This window comes from Marmota monax, unplaced genomic scaffold (genome assembly GCF_021218885.2).
Source record: "Marmota monax isolate L192 unplaced genomic scaffold, Marmota_monax_Labrador192_F-V1.1 WCK01_AAM20220418_F8-fsc00010, whole genome shotgun sequence".
Taxonomy (NCBI): Eukaryota; Metazoa; Chordata; class Mammalia; order Rodentia; family Sciuridae; genus Marmota; species Marmota monax.
The window spans coordinates 27,177,464-27,190,791 of NW_026692321.1; the positions used below are offsets into that span (position 1 = coordinate 27,177,464).

General features: G+C 40.8%; 1 protein-coding gene across 8 annotated transcripts in view; it reads left to right on the forward strand.

Annotated features, from left to right (window-relative positions):
- Crim1 (cysteine rich transmembrane BMP regulator 1) overlaps window positions 1-13,328 on the forward strand; it is a 182,607-nt gene that overhangs the window by 20,636 nt on the left and 148,643 nt on the right. The window contains exon 1 of one of the 8 annotated variants that reach the window (XM_058578458.1): window positions 9,569-10,067. The exons of the other annotated variants lie outside the window; for them this stretch is intronic. The gene's annotated coding sequence lies outside the window, so the exon portion shown is untranslated. Of the gene's footprint in view, window positions 1-9,568; window positions 10,068-13,328 lie in introns of those variants that run through there. 8 annotated transcript variants of the gene reach the window in all.

The following is a 13,328-nucleotide window of genomic DNA, read 5'->3' on the forward strand; positions in this document are numbered from 1 at the left end:
CTTGGTCCACTCCTGTGGTTCAGGGAGGACCATATGCAGCAGTTATCCTTAGGCCTTGCTCCAGATTTTCACGCAGGTGCTCTCTGCCGTCAGGAACTTGGGGACACTGCCCAGCCAGTGCCCACAGCTCTCCTCTTCACGGCTTGCTGGTCTTACTTCAGAGGTGGCCCTGGTCTGATTCCTACTCCTGGCCCATTTGCTTGTTCCCCAGTCAGCAAATCAACCTTGTCTGGGGCATTTTACTCACTGTACAGGTAGTGCACATTGCTTCCATTGCCTGGGAGTATTAGGGGTACAGTTTTAAGAAACCTGGCCACAGGAAATGATTTCCTCAGGAAAAACCTAGACGACAAATTCATTAATGAAGGCAAAATCGTGTCCCGTTGGGAGTTCAGTCTCCAACATTAGTTCACAGCCCATCCTAGCCACTTGCCTGGTGCATGGTGCTTACCCTGGCCAGACTCCTCAGCTCTGTTCAGTTTTCATTAAAATGAGGATAATGGTGGTATCTTCTCATTTGGACAGTTGTGAGAAATAATTTAATTGATTCATGTTAAGGATTAGAGGCTTGTATTTTTGTGCGTAGTGAACATTTCAGTAAATGTTAGTTACCATTGTATCTTTGTACCTCAGCATGGAGCACTGTGGTTTATACATAATAGGTGCTTGTTAAACAGTTTGTTCAGTCTAATATCCAGAAGGTGCCATCTGATTGTTTTTGCTTGTGTGCAAAATGCAAGCACTTTTATTTCAGTCCCAGTAAGAGTGCATGCAGTCTGCTCACAGGGAGAACAGCTCATGGTGGTAATGTACAGATTTTTCTCAACAGAACGTTGAGCCACTTTCTTAGGAAGGGTGGTATGTCCACAAAAGAGGAGGCTCCAAATTCTAGTTACTTTCTGGTGATTTGCTACACAGAAAGCATATTTTCTCACTAGTGTTTGGGTCTTAGTAAATAAAAGGAATGCTCTGTTGTTGAATCGTTGCTGGATAGGAAAGAGGTGATAATTGGTCAGGAATTCTATTTAAAGTAATAAAAGCAGTTGCTTCGAATGAGATGAATTCATATCATACTGTCTTTTTGTAGGATTATATTAATTATCTTACCCACCAGCTTAGTTAGTCTTTGCCCTCAAAGTTTATTCCTAGAGATTTATTAAAAGCAATGATTGGTTTCCAAAAGGGGAAAGATAGACATTTACTTGAAGTGTAGTTGTTGAATTTCCACCTCTCAAGGATATGTTTTCCAGACTACCTTCTGAGAGGCAAAATCTCTCAGTGATGCTTTTTATGACGTCGACTAACACATGAATGGCAGCCCAAGATGGCCTTCCCTGAACTTACCCCCTCTCCCCAGTGCTGTCTCCCTCTTCTTCCCTCCCAAAGTCCTTTTCATTCGTTCTCCTGTTCTTCTGTGCCAGAGGACTTGGCTTTCTTGGGAAGGAGTAGATCAATGATGTCTACTTGTCCACCCATTTGTTCTATAGCATGGCTTCAGACTCTTCAGTTCTCCCCAGCTTCTCTTTTTTGGGTTTCAGTAGAGTGGAACTCTGTGTGGGGAATTCATCCCTGAGCACCATGTTGTGTTGCTCCCAGCTGCTTATCTTGTGACCAGGTGGGGTCAGAGTTGTTAGTGCCCATGCAGAGGGAGGCCTTAATAGGATGCCCATCCTGGAACCTAATTTCATAAGCCTTGGGGCTTACAATCAGGAGGAGCTGGAGGCTGCTCCAGAGGCCACGCCTGGGGATTTGAACTCTGACTTTTCAGAGTTAAAACAGTGGACACAGGGATAAAAGAAAGACACCAGGAAAACCCAGGAGATGTAAATGTGAGAGGCAAAGAAATCCACTAATCTAAGAAGAGAATCTAGTTTGGGGAAGTTAAGGAAATTTGGGTGTCTTCTGGATGTAAGTGACATTCTGTTTGTTAGTCACAACGATCCAATCCCAAGCTTTGAAAATGACCGAGGAGAGAGGGCTGTTGACACACAAGGAATCAGAATCATGGACTTGGAAGCTTCCTTAGAAATGTATCTCTGCCAGCCTGCTCACTTTACAGATTAAAAAACTCAGACCCTTACAAGTCCATCCTGTTCCTAAGATTTCTACCACATCTGCAGTGACGGCCTCGTCTTCCTTCCCCACCCAGAGAGGTGAGGAGCTTCCTCTTGCCCACTCTGGAAGGAATTCCTGGGGTCCTGTTGCCCTCCATGCCCCCATGACTTTGTCCCAGAATGTAGAGCACACTTGGCCAGATCAGCCTCTGCTGAACTTTTCCCTCCCTGCTTCTCTGCTCCACCCCCCTGCCCCCCCCCCCTACAGGATCTGGAGCCCTCCCTGGAGTGGTGTGAAGCCACTGGAATGTGGCACTCTGACCCCTGGCAGTTGAGTGTCCTGGATGGACCTGGCCTGGGAAACAGGAAAGACTCTTGAGAGGGAAGGCGGAGCTCCCCGCGGCCTTGGGGTGGGATGGAGGGAAAGGAAACGCTGGGCACTGTGACTCCTCACGTGGCCGCAGGCTCCCACACAGCCCGTGCTGGGCTTGCAGGTGGGAACAAGCAGATTCTTCAGGCCAGTCCCTTGGCTAGGTAGAGCAGGGCTCGGGCAGGTGAGCTGCTCCAGCAGTTGGGGTGAGAAGGAGAAGAGGCGAAGAAAGTAGGTGCAGACAAGAATCCTGAGGAAATTCTCAGAGGAGATGATGAAGAGGGTGGATGGGGAGAAGGCGTGTCCAGGGACTGCATGGCTTAGCAACCAAGGACCTCTAAAAGAAACTTCACCCCATTTTTATTTTAGAGTAGAGCAGACCTCATTTGAAGACCTGTGTCTTTAACATGCTCAGTCTTGGCAAATAGAGTATTAGGTTAATGAAGGGCATAGATGCACATTCCAGTGTGAAGTCATTTGTTACTTACCTGTCCTTTTCAGTTGTCTGTTACTGATGGATGCCCCTGGGGCACAGTGGGGTCATTTACCTCCCTCAGAGAGGTATTTAGGACATGTTCCATGGTGATGTCACTGCCATCAGCTTTTTGCCCCTCTTCAGGACAGGGAAGCATGGGTCTTTCACTTCCTCCCAGTTGAAGTCTCTTGTTGAACCAGGATGCTGAGCCAGGACTGGAACCCACCTTATGCAGACTCCTCTGGAACCCTGATCAGATCATACTGTTGCCAGACTGCAGGCAAAGTTTGCCAGGATGGTATACCAGGTTTTTGTTAGCAATATTTAAAATTGAATTCCATGCATTTGAAAAAGGAGTAGAAATAATAAGTAGATTCTACTTCTGAAACACCCATTGAAGATAAGGGACATCCTAACTGCTGCCATACCTGAAGGGATTATGCTTCCTGAACTGAAGCTGGATCCTCTTCACACTGAGAAAATGAGCTCTTTTATATACATTTTCTTTTTAAAGCATATGAGTTATTCTGTATATTTGTATGTTTTTATATGCATATGCTCCAATCTGAAACATGGAAAATATAAACTTTCTTTGTAACTACTGTTTTAAAATAGAAAGTTACCTTCTAATCCCCAGAAGGTTTAAGTTACTATAGTTTTTTTTCTCAAACATTCTGAAAAGACAACTAAATGTGAATGGGTAAGTAGTAAAGAAATTAAATAAACTTGACTCTTAGACACCTACAGAAGGATTTTAAAGTGCTGCTCTTCTTTTCATGTGCCATTATTAACAGAGACTGTTACCTTCTAGAATAGTTCTCTGCTCAGATTCACGGTTCCCTGCTCCATTCTGCAAGTGGGTATTGTGGTATGTGCAGTCTTCCCAGTTCAGCATGGAGTGGAGACAGAAATGAAGAAGGCAACTTTGGCCCCAGTAAACTCAGGATCTGGCTGTAAACAGCTGCAGGCTTAACATAGTGAAGGGTTGTGAGTAAGTATGCTGGAAAGTGAGAGAAATGGATGGGAGAAAATAAAATAAACTTCTTTGAAAAAAAAAAAAAAACATTCAAGCTGGGTAGGATAGCGGCAGCTTTCTAGGTGGAGAGGAGGAGGAGTATTCCTAAGCAGAAGAAATGATGTTGACAAAGGCTCATTAAGTGAACTCACTGGTACTCAGGAATTGATTTCTGGAGGACCTACTGTGTACTGAGTCCTGTTCCAGGTGCAGAAGATTGAACAATGAATCTCCGCCAACCTAGAGTTTTCTGGTACAGAGAACAAACCAAGTTATTAAAGCATACCACATGCCAAAGGAGATCAGTGTTAGGGAGGAAAATAAACAGAGAAAGGGGCAGGGATTATAGTGGTCAGGGAAGTCTCTTTGTGAAATTGAAGCTGATCCTAGTCGTGAAGGAGTGAAAGTGTGAACCCTCCACACACCTGGGGGAGGAAACATAAGTGCCAAGACCCTGAGGCTGCTGTGGCCTGGGAAGACAAGAGGTGCTGGCTACACAGTGGAAAACAACTGGAGGTCAGCTGGGGCTGGGCTCGGGCCACTTTTACCAGTGTGAGAAGTTGGACTGGACTCCATAGGCAGGAGAGAGCCAGCATAGGGTTTTAGGTTTGGTTTGTGCTGTCATCACTGAGATCCTCAAACTAAGTACCCATTGACTTGGAGCTGGGTCCGTTTGGTTTAGAGGTACAGTACTACACAAAGGAAATTCCAATTTTGTGAGAAATGTGTAAATACATTTTCAAGCATGTTTTTAAGATTTAAAAAAAAATTTCTGTATTGTTATATTTATTTGTATGGTTTATTTCACATGCATTTGGGGGGTTAAATTAATGCTGTGTGAATCATGGTTCAACCAAATTACTAATGTTCTTTTCTTGACATACCCTTGGGCGTGAATCCTGCTTTTCATTGTCCCCTAATTTACATTTGCGGCTTTTTGGAGAATTGCGGATGAATTTCAGGGACTTGATGCCTTTCAAGTTAGGGTATCAGGTAGGCTCTGTGTTGCTGAGTTTTCTTAATAGGCTAAAGTTGTTTCTCTGGTTCTCCTTTGAGATTTATAAGACTGTAGCCTTCATTAACAGATTATAGCAGAGTGAATTTTAATGGTGTTTTAAGAATAAAGTTCTAAACACATACATCAAACTTTCAATTATTATGAAAATGGGTAACAGGAAATTGTATGCTGTGCACAAAAACAGTATTTGTTGAATATTATTAGCAAATTGTGCTTTGTTGGCAGGACTAGGTAGGAGGAGATTCCTTGAGTATGTAGGCACACATGAGATCAGAGATAAACTTGCTTCATATACACATAAAAGTTTTTTAAATCAGAGGTTTGGGGTTTTTTGTGTGTGTTTTGTTGTATTATTTTGCAATACTGGATTTGAACTCAGGCCTCAGTGTTAGACATGTGCTTACCACTGAGCTCTGCTCCTAGCTTCAAAGATTTAGGTTTTAGGTAAGATATTTTGGGAGGGTATTTCTTTGTAGAGCAGTAGTAAGGATCAGTTAGAGATATAATTGTTGGAATATTACTCTTTCACTTACTATCTTCCACTTGGTTTATTTTGAAGAATTTAGATAAATTATTAAGGTAAAGTTCACAGCAGTGTTCAAGTCGATTTGTAAAAACATTCCTTACAAAACAATTGCTAACTGATTTCACAAAGTTATTATCCTGAAAAGATTCCTTCATGCTACTTACAGATCATTACGCCATTTAAAAATCATTATTTGCTCCTCAGGAGTCTGGCTGTATATGAAGGCATTGTTTGCCTTAACAAAGAAATCCTTGTTTTCCTGGAGGATAGAAGAGTTGAGATCATGTTTATATTGTTCGGTTTTCTGTTCTTCGGGTGGTTCCAAAGGTGAGCCTGCAGCTTCATTTCTTGGCTGCGGGATCTGTCTGCCTGTCCCCACAGTTTGGGGACCATCCACAGTGGGCCTGGAGGCCATGTTCCCTGGAGATGGACTTGGCCAGAGTGAACGTCAGTGGTGTCCCTGCCCCTCTTTGTCCCGATGCTCAGGTCTTGTGCATTCACTGGAACTTGGAATTTTGCCCAGCCCTTGGCCGCCTCACTTCCCACTTCCTCGCATTGCCTGCCTGATGATAGCGCTGTGGAATTCAGCCCTGCCTCGCGCTCAGCTCCTATCCTTAACCAAGCTGTTTAACCCCTGGGAAGCACTTACTCCACTCTCTGGCACCTGGCAGGTGCTCACTGAGTGCTAGCTGTTACCAGAAGCTTTGTCTCTGGGGTGCAGTGTGCTTCATTAATCCTTGCTAACTGCTCAGTTGCAATGATGAAAAATTTACATCTTTCAAAGTGCGTATGTTCAGAGCACTGTATTTGTTTTGTTGTTCTTGTTGTTTGAATTTCTAATCACATTTCTTTTCATTGTAATGGTTTAAACTTTTGGATGAGTGCAATCCCCATACCTATTCTGCTGGTTTGCTCTTGGTTAGTTGACTAACAGATTTTAGGTCAGAACATACATTAATATTTATAAAATGTTACTGTGCATTATTCATGTCCTCAAGTACCTTTCTGGCAAGAAGTATTAACTTGTGTCATATTGTCTCATGTCGTGACATACAGAAGTGGCAGAAAGGAAGATAGGAGAGTTTGTCATTTAAGTTAGTATTTGTCTGACATGGTGAGGCATATTATATTCATTCACTCACTTAGAATGTCATAAGTATTGATATGTGCAAGGGTTGGTACAATGTAATGTTAAAGTTAAAAGAAACTTGAGTTTGTATTAATATTTTACAAGTAGGAAGACTGAGATCCAAAGATAGTCCTCAGTTATTTCTAAATAATCAATGTCCTCCCCCTCCATCACTAAACTTACTTTCCAGAAAAGGTTTGGCCTTTAAAGATTCATATTGCTTTGCTTAAATTCAAGCCCTTTTGTCTTCCTCCCGGTCCCTGTTCATTCCTCATGTAGACTTTTATTTTGTTAAGGTATTACTTACTGAGCCTTACAATGGCTCAATGATGAAGAGTAAAACTATATTCTTATTGTTAAAGAAGTCACTTTCTGGTAGAGGAAATTTGATGAGCAATTTCATTATACTGCTGTAAGTGAAAAATTTCAATATATAATAGAAGTCCTACAGAGGAAATAATATGTAATTCAGTCCCTGTAGGGTGGATGATATCCCATAGAAATATAAAAGACCGAGGAGAGGTTTTCAAAGCAGATGATAAGAAGAAGCTTTGTAGGCAGGAGAACAGCTCATGGAAAGCCACGGAGTCATGCAACAACATGGGTGGCATAGGGAACACGGGTCACCTAGTGTTGTTGGAGAAAGGAGGATATGTGATATGGAAGACAAGAGGTGGAAGAAGTGGGTTGTGATCATCTAAACAGACTTCATGTTCTGTGCCATGGATATTGGGCTTTATTTTGTAGACATTGCTTTGAAACTATGTTCTTCAGAAGTTTGACGGGGCTGTTCTCTTAACACACTTTGCTGGTGTTATGTACATTATAACCTGTCTTCAGGAAGATCCAACACTGGGGACCAGGTATAGAAGGGGTAGCTAAAGATGGCTCTTAGAGCATCTTAAACAAGAGATGAAATAGAACACAACTAGAAGCTTCTCCAAGATCATTTTCCCCTCAACCAAGATTTGTTAATTTTTAAGCAGCATTTGGTAACTGAGATTCTTCAAGGCTGGATTGACATGGAGTTACGTGATTTAACGAATAAGTACAGAGACAGCTACATTGCTTAACAGTGGAATGAATGTGTCTGGATGTGTCTGACCAGTCCAGCACTGCACAGATGTGGGTCAGGGGAGGAGACTCAAGGTTTTCCTTTAAAAATATGGGGATCTAATATCAAAGCAGATGATATGAAAGAAAGGTTGAGTTCTGTGGCAGAGTACAATCAAACTAGTTATAGCTGGAAAAAACTTTAATGGGGATTCAGATATCTGTTTTGATTGCTTAAAAAAAATCAGAAATGTAGCCATTTAATGACTAACTTTGAGTAACTTTCTGGTAAAACTATTATCCAGAAACTGATTGAAAAACATATTTATAAATATCAAAATAAACCAGATGATTTAGTGCACTCTCTGAAACTGTTGATCACAAGCCATTCATGAGGCCACTTAATCTTTTTTGAAGAACTAATTTTTTTGTTTTATTAACCACTTTTGTGGCCTTTATTATTTCTTTACTTCTTGTTTCTTTGGACTTCCTCTGTTGCTCTAATTCCTTCAGTTGAATACTTAGCTAAATCATTTCTTTACCTTTCTTATGTGCCCTGGAGTTGCCCGTTAAACATTGTCTTGGTTGGGTCCCCTCAGCATTGACATGTGGTGCTTCCATTGTTCTTCATTTTAAGTATTTGGTAAATTTGCCTAGAAATTACCTTCATTTAAAAAATAAAAAAGTCTTTCATAGATATGTCCAAATATATACAGTAGTGGAGATAATTGTATAATAACAGAGTGTTTCAACAGTTGTCAATTCATGGCCAGTCCTATTTTATTAAATCAGAATTTTTTGAGGCCTTAGCTCATGAATTTTCTAAGACCAGAGGTGCTAGGAAGGTCATTGAAAGTGACCATTATATCAAAACCACTCCTGGCTTGTCTTACCTATGCATAGTAATTTGGATTTTCAAAACTTTTGATATAGTGTAATAATGGGAAAGTATTTTAAATTTAAATTATGACTGTCATAAATATATGATTCTCTGTGACTACCCTCAATAAATTGTTAGCATTGTTCAATTTCAACAAAGATGGCAGAATCAAAGAGACATGAAATCTACGATGACCTCATGAATTATCCTTTCCTTCTACTTTTTAGTTAAAAAATTATAGCATAGAGAGCTACATGTCTTGTTCAGGGTCTTCTAGGGCCAGATTGTGGTCTCCAGGCCAAGGCCCTGTCTGTTACACACCCCACCTCTGGATTGTCTATTTGTTTGTAATGCGGTTTAAGAGAGTTCCTGGTGTGGGCAGAATGTAAAGGAGGAGGATAGCATGTTCAGTCTCTCCTGTTCTCTTTTCTGATTTCATGAAATCCTTACTTGTAGAGACTTAGGTTATCTTCTTTTAAATGCCTTCTCCTTGTTCCCCACTAGCTTCCTGCTGTCAGAAAGGAAATTATCCTTACCTTAACCTTTTCCTCTATTTCAGAAGTCTTAGGAACATTTTATTAATATATTTGGTGTGATTTTGATTAGAATAGTGGAACTTTATACTGTAAACCCCTTTGCTGGCATCCTGAGGCCATAGCACCTTGCTCAGGTTTTGATGCATAATAGGTAACAATATGTGTTTGAGGAGCACATGATTGAAAGAAATAATGAATGAATGATTTGCATTCTATAGTGCATTTCTGGTCCTCCTGTTACTTGTATTATTAAGGTGTCTGATGAAAACTACAGATATGGAACACGTGCTTACCATTAATAAACATTGTGTTGTAAACTGATTTAGTAAATTGGGCCAGTACTGCTTGTTTTTTCGGTGAATTCCTCACTGAGACATAGTACAGATAGATATTCCTGTCATTTGTTTTATATTTAGAAGTTTGCATTCATTTAAGTCTTCAACAAATATTTGTGTGCATTTTAGCATTTCTGTTGTTTTAGAGATTCTAGCTTTGTCCACTTTGGTATACAGTGTTATATACCTAACATGGTTTTACTTTGTAGAAATGCCTGTAAAACAGATTTTTTGGAACTTAAGTCATTTCTACTGATAACCATAAATTTGCCCTTCCTGCTTTGTGCTGATTACAGTACAAGGAAGAGAGGAAGAGGGAAGAACCAGCTTTGGAACATCAGCCTTAAGCCCGAAGCAGGGAGAATGAAAGCTCACTGCATTAGAGTCCTCCTGGAGCACAACTGAACGCCCGATAACAGCCAGCTGGGAGCCGGGGGAGTTAAGAGCAGCAATTTTACATTACACTGGAGTTTCTAGGCTGGCATGGAAAGAGATACCAGTATTAGCTATTTGCATCTTACCGTAGCCACAGGGATATGTGAACAGCTGAAGAATTAATTTGATATATATTCCCAGAAGCCTCTCCGCTGCCAACAGAATTCCATTACTGTGAGCTTCTGAGTGTGTACCGTGAATTTGTTTCTTGCTTTTTAATATCTGCTCTAGCATATTTCTGGTAAGTGGATTGCTACATAATGGGGTGCAGCTATCTCTTGGTTTGGAGTAAACTCCATTAACCTAAGCAGGTACAAGGTAGAAAAGGTAAGGCTATGAGTGTACAAATGCCTTCCACCTTGAGAAAGGCAGAAATTTTAGATTAACACATAGTCCTCTGTCCCGTAAGTACAGTTGTAGCTGAAACATTTTATTTCATGTTGGTAGTAATTCAGACTTGAGCAACGTGATGGAAAGATATTTTGATGGGCAAAGAGGTTGACTCCAGGAGCAGTCAGGCTTGAATGTGCACAGCTGGACCCTCCAGCTCCTGGCATGGTGTGTGTGGTGGAGGAGGCGCCCCAGAGCTGCTTTCCACAGGTCTGGAGTTGATGTGCTCCATACATAAATGAGGCCCCTTCCTTCACATCCTTCTCAGTCCCCCCTTTCCTGCCCTCAGGATGGAAAATTTTTTCCTACTAGCCTTTGCATTAAAATCTTCCATATCAATTGTTGGAGGAAGGAACTTCAGGCATCTGCTTTGTGTAACAGAAAGACTTATTCCAGGGCAAGACTGGATGTGGCTGTTGGAAGGACAGTGATTTTACTTTGGCATCAAATGTTTGCTCTTGAACAAGGAAAAAACTCACATTCTGCAAAATCATTCATTATACTAAAAATAAGAGCTGTTGGAAATAACGGTTAGAGGAGGCCACTTAAAACCTGTGGAACTATGTACCTGGAGGATAAATGTAAACCATAAGAACCCAAGTAAAAATACTGACACAGGCAAGCCACCCCGGATTTTGCACCTGTGTCCCTGCCAACCCATCCTTTCCAGCTGCACATACTCCAGAGCTCATTCTGCTTACTCTCAGAGCACGGGTCCTTGAAGTCAGTTACTCTTAATGGAGACCCGTTTCTTAATAATTATACACAAGATCCAGGAGTAATTTTTTCCTCCTGTTTTTTTTTTTTTTTTTAAATGTCTGTAGCTTTTTCGTTTGTATGTGCAGGCAAGCTCCTTAGATAGTTAATTGTGGAAATTTCAGCCACTAGAGCTGTCATTTTTGTACTAAAAAAAGGAATTTGAATAAAATTACCAGCCTCAGGTCTTCATATATTTTAAGATTTTTCCTTTCATCGTGGAGGGGAGGGGAAACTCCTTTGGATTTTTTTTGTAACATTGTTCTGGGAAATGCCACGTAGAAACTAGTGCAACTTTTGCTTTATGTATTGACACCATTTTTCTATTAACCAATTGTATATTAGCTAAGTCACCTTACAGAAACGTGCATTTTTATGGTTCAGTGAGAACAGGTACCTGGTATCCTTTGCTGTTCCCCAGACCTGGATCCTGTGCTCTGGTGGCTAATGTGTAATAGCAGGGTATGATCATGCTCTTTAGAACAGCATTCTCAAATTGTGGGCTGCCAACCCCTGGGGAACCCCGGCGCCTTTTCAGATGGTACATGAGGTCAAGCTATGTCCATTATAATATTTAGCTGTCCATATTCTGTCCTCTTGATGCCAGCAGTGTAAAAATGTGGTACATTAAACTGTTGGCATCAGTCTGAATAATTGAGGCCGTGGCACCAAACTGTACTTTGTGTCCTCATATTTGCCACCATGCACTGTGATAATAATAAGTAGTAATTTTTTAAAAAGTCAGTTTCCCCTAAGGATACCCTTGATTGAATACAGTACAAGTTATTAATCTCATTAAATTTCAGCCTTTGATTGCATTACTGATGTTTTGTGGGATGAAGTGGGTATTCATGAAGTAATTCTGCCACACCCTGAGCCACAGTGGTTGTGCCAAGGAAGGGCATTGTATTGCCAGTGGCCTTCTGAGTGGAGATTTGGTTTAGCAGTTAGATATGTGTCTTTGTTCTAATACTCACATATGTGGACAAATTAAATGTATGAATTTGAATTCATACCTGAAATCATTCGATTTTTCCTTTTCTGTATACTTAGAGAAGATAATTTATTTATTGTCCTGATTTGTTACTGTGACAAACTTTAAAATACATTTACAGAGGTACCTCAGTTATTTTCACCTTTCAGTCTAGGAGGCTACATTCTGTCACAGTGTGGAGCATAAGGGGAAAAACCCATTTGTTCTAAATAAAGAGCAACACCTCTGTTTTTTAACCCTTTTCTTTTCCCTGACAAGTCCAGGGGGGAATCAGGAACTAAATTGGAGAAGCAGAACTAGGATTCTTTGCTGTATAGCAATTTCAAAACAGAGAATTTGCCAAGTACTGTCCAGCACAACAAGTTGAGCATCCCTGATCTGAAGTCTGAAATGTTCTGAAATCGGAAATGTATAATATAAAGTCTACTGAAATATTTCAGAGTCTGAGAAGCTCCTAAATTTGAAACACTTTTAATCCCAAGCATTTAGATAAGGGATCCTCAACTTGTATTTGGCTCAGATTCACTCAGATTTCATTTAGTCTGTGATTGAATCAAATTTCATTATACTTTTGCTCCCAAACCCCGTGGATTTTCAGTTAAACTATTTTAAAGTATAATGTTCTGTGTAATAGAAAACTATAAAAACATTTGTCTCAGAAGTATATTGTATTTGATCCCATAAAACAGTTGCTGTGAAGGGAGCTATTTGTCAAAAAGAAAAAAGTATTGATTAGGTGGGGGCAGGGGATTGAAAGATTTCCTCTCAAAAAAAAAAAAAAAGTGTTTTAGACTTTGTGACTTCCAAATCAGTGATGCTTCCTTTCCAGGAAGACCTGTGATGTTTCAGAGTCAGACTCACCTGTGCTTCTTCGGGTGCAGCCTTGCTGCTGCCAGAGAGTTGTTGCTGAGAAAGAAGCAAACGGATGGAGCCAGGGATGATCAAGGGCAGTTGTCGTTTAGTTCTGATTCCACATTCAGTGGAAGTGGTCTTCCTACAGCAAGGCAAGGAAATGCATCTGGCAGTGAAAACAGTTTGGCTCTGAGAGGGGCTTCTTGGAAGGACTCTTGATGCCAATCCTGTGATAAGAGGTTGCAGTCTTAGAGCTGAGCTGCGAGGGAGGCTAATGACAGATCGTGCTTAGTGAAAAATGCACCAGCGTGTCTAAGCATTTCTTTAAAATGTGTGTCTCATACAATGCTTTGATATTAACAGTTAAATATAGTAAACACACACATATGTGTATGTATGTGTGTATGTATGTATTTACTGTTTTCCCAAAGTTTGGATAAGACCCCAGCTCTTGCCTCTGAGAACTCTGTCTATTGGGGAAATTTGACTTAAATAAAACCACTGCAGGAG